Here is a 3,559-nt window from a genome sequence, read left to right as displayed (position 1 = left end):
GGGGAGGGAGAGGAAGGGGGGGTTGTGGTTTGGGTTTGTATTCTCCCCACCACCACCCAAGAAGGAAAGAAAAAAAAAAAGTGTTTATTTCAATCTGGAGTGGCAACGAGTATATAGACTCCGAGTTCCCACGATGGAGTGCGGGTCTTGCAAACTGCTGCTTTCCGGCTGTCTGCCCCGATTTTCCAGCCCTCTAACGAAACGRGGGGCAGAAACTCGTGCGATAGCGATAGCGAGCCCCGGGGAAGGCAGCTCTGCCCGCGACGAGGGGGCTCGCAGGGCCCCGCCGGGGCGCGGGCGCCTGCGTGCAGCCCTCCCGGAGCCGTCGGTTTAGGGCTGGAGTGGGGCAAGCTTTGGGGTTTAAAGGGCTTTACGAAGTTGAAACGTGCAGCTTTTCTCACGGAGTTTATGCAATCCTCTGCGACATAATCGTTGTTTTGTTTTGTTTTGTTTTGTTTTGTTTTGTTTTGTTTTGTTTTGTTTTGTTTTTAAGAGTTTGAAACTCCGCTCATTTTCACGGAACGCGTAAGCAACTCTATTGAAGGAGGATTTAAATGCAATACTTTGCACACCATTTCCAGTTGCAACAAATAATCCTGCAACGAGGAAAGCAGAAACAACTTAAAAGTCACATTTTCGTTAATCCTAAATCCATGTACCTCATAACTGGGGAATTTAAAGCATGACTAACGGCTCTTGCAGAATGGCTCAATCAGTATAATCCCAATGGGACTTTCGGAGTTTGTAATATGGATGGAGTCAGTAACAAAAGGGGAAAAAATACCCAATCCAATTTAATGTCTGACAAGTGATGGATTGGAGGTTTATTTCCTCTGCGCTCAGSCAGGCTCCCGGCGTTGCCGAGCGGCGGGGAAAGGAGGCCGAGCGGGCAGGGACCGGCGGAGGGACCTGCCGCCGGCTGTGCCTGCCGTCCCCGCGGCCTTCTCCGCGCCGCTGCTCTCCGCGCTGCTGGCCCCGGAGCGCCTTTGTCCGCGGCGGCGGGGCCGCGCCGGGGCGGCGGCGCGCAGGGTGCGCGGGGAGGCGGCGGCGGCGCGGGGCCTGGCGGCGGGGCCGAGCCGGCGGTGTGCGGGGCTGGCTCGCCTTGCCGCCGGCTGGCTGTTTTCTCCCCGCTCATGGGGCCCGAGTGCTGCATTTTTCAGCCTCAAACCCCCCAGGGGAAAAAAATAATAGCGGGGTCGCAGTGAGCGGCGGAACAACCCGCGGAGGGGAAGGGGGCATCGGGGAGCAGCGTTAGCGGTCGCGGCTGCTTCCCGCCGGCTGCCCGAAGCCCGAGTGGGCACGGGGAGACCCGGAGGGGATCGGGCCCGGGGCAGCCGCGGCGGGACGGGACGGCAGCGCCTGGCACGTTTCTCAGCGGGCGTGTGCGTGCGTGTGTGTGCGCCGTGGGAAGGGGGGGCGAGAAGCCGGGGATCCCCCCCCCCCCCAAAGGACGCCTAAGTCTCTGCCGGAGACATCTCGCGCTGAAGGAAACCCGCGAGGCTCGGACGGAGCCTGCGGCCGCTTGGCGACCTCCTGCCGCCGCTGTCGCCTCTGCTGCCTGACTCCGACCCCCCCTCCCCCTCCAGCCCCGGCCTCTGCCAGACCCACGGGCGACGGGACACGCGTGGGCTGCCCCGGCCCGGGCCCCTCTCTCGGCGCCCTCCGCCGCAGCGGCCCCGGCGGCGCTTGCAAACGCCCGGCCCGGGGCCCGGCGCCCGGGCGCCGGCCGGGGGCTCCGCAGGGGGGTGTCGGGCAAGGCGGGGGTCCGGCCCGGCTTCTTCGCCCGCCGGCGAGCGTCTAGCGATGTCAGCTGTGATGTCTGCCTGGGTGGTAACGAGACCCCATCCCGCCGTCCCTCGAGCCCAGACTAACTTCTTTCAACAGCCCCTGATGGTAATTACAGTAATCGGGGCTGCCATATATCCTTTAAGCAATTATGACACACAAAAAAAGCCCCCAACGACCCCCTGTCGTGGGATGTTCAAAACGGTTTCCCAGCTGAACAGAAATCCCATTTTCTTAGAGCTAAACTTCTGAGACCAAGCGGTACCTCGGGGAACCGGAGCGCTTTTCAGGAGAGTTAATCAGTTATCTCATGACCCCGTGTCAAGTTAACATTTTTCTCTTACCACCCCCCGCCCCGGCTTTTTTTTTTTTTTTTTTTTTTTTTTTTTTTTTTTTTTTTTTTTTTTTTTCCCGCCTCTTATTTCATATTTTGCTCTTCCCGAGAGTTTTCTCATAGCAGCCTCCGCGGTGCGGGCGGCGCAAGGGGGGGCGGCGGGGCAGAGAGCGGCCGTGATTGCGGGCGGGCGGCGGGACGGGGCGGCCGCGGGCGGCGCGGCGCGGTGCGGGGGGCTCCGGTGTCTCTGCCCGCCGCCTCCCCGCTCCCCATCCGCCTCCTCGCCGGGGTGGGGGGGGCACGGCGCGAATCGGGCGGGTCGCGCCTCCCCGACGGCTGTAAACGTGATCGCTTGGATTTGGAGAAAGAGAGGTTACATTTATATAGGATGTGTATATGTAAAGAATATGTAGAATATATATATACACACACACACATATAAAAATAGTATGTGCATACGTACTATAGGGTGCATATATATATATATATATATATATATATTTTAAGCAGCCCTCAAAATCCGCCTGGAGAAAACTATTCTGCAAAATCAGCCCCAGTTTCCTCTCTCTCCCCGGCCCGGTCTGAGCGCCGACAAAGCCGAGGCGGCTCCCCGCGCCGCAGGCCGCCGCGGGGAGCGGGACCCCCGGCGCAGTGGCGGCGGCCCCTCGGGGGCTGCGGGCTGGGGGAGCGGGAGGTCTCCGCGGGGGGACGCGGCAGCTGGTGCCCCGGCGGGCGGGGATGTGCCCGGCTGGGGCACAGTTTGGCGGTGACACGCTTTGGAAGGGGATGCACCGCTGCATGGAGAATTTCGGTGTCTTTTCGGTGGGTTTCCCCCTCCACCCCCAGCCCCTCCTCCGCGTGTGTGTGCGTGCGTGTGTTTGTGCCTGCGGGACCGTCTCCCCGCGGATGCTAAGGGCTGCAGAGGGAAGTCGAGCGCTTTCCCCCGTTGGCATTGTGCGACATCCGAATTCCCATGCTACACTTTTTGACGGGTCACTGGTGCCCCAATAGGCAGGTGGCAAGGAGGGCTTGTAATTACACACTCCCAGGAGCCGTGCCCTGGCCTCAGCCCTCCTCACGGGCGCTTACCTGCAGCTCCAGAGGCGCAGCTTGCTCTCAGGCAGCGGGGAGGGGGCTTCCTTTAGCCGCACTTGTTATTAATTGCGTAAAAGTTTTCTATTCTTTAACCTCTCTCCCCCGCTCCCGCCACCCCTCCCTCTCGCAAGCCCTAACCTAATCCCCGTTCCTCTCGCCGTGTTGTGTATAGCAGCTGTCGGGTTTCATTTAGGGGAGAAGCTGGCAGCTTGTGCTCATTGGAGGCAGTCAAACGAGTTTCAATGGGCAAAATCATTAAGTTAACACTTTATCTAATGTCTCTATTGTCTGCCGGCGGGCATTGTTTTAGAGCCCCCGCGTAGGCATGTCTGAAAGTATCTCGGG

At 60.0% G+C, this 3,559-nt stretch overlaps 1 protein-coding gene across 1 annotated transcript in view; it reads left to right on the top strand.

Annotated features, from left to right (window-relative positions):
* The window catches only part of NR2E1 (nuclear receptor subfamily 2 group E member 1), a 20,508-nt gene that overhangs the window by 4,286 nt on the left and 12,663 nt on the right, over positions 1-3,559 (top strand). The gene's annotated exons all lie outside the window — the stretch shown is intronic.

Source organism: Rhea americana, unplaced genomic scaffold, assembly GCF_003343005.1.
Source record: "Rhea americana isolate MKP2758 unplaced genomic scaffold, rheAme1 scaffold_25, whole genome shotgun sequence".
NCBI lineage: Eukaryota > Metazoa > Chordata > Aves > Rheiformes > Rheidae > Rhea > Rhea americana.
The sequence above is the reverse complement of the archived record's forward strand: the minus strand, read 5'-3'. Positions and strand labels throughout refer to the sequence as shown.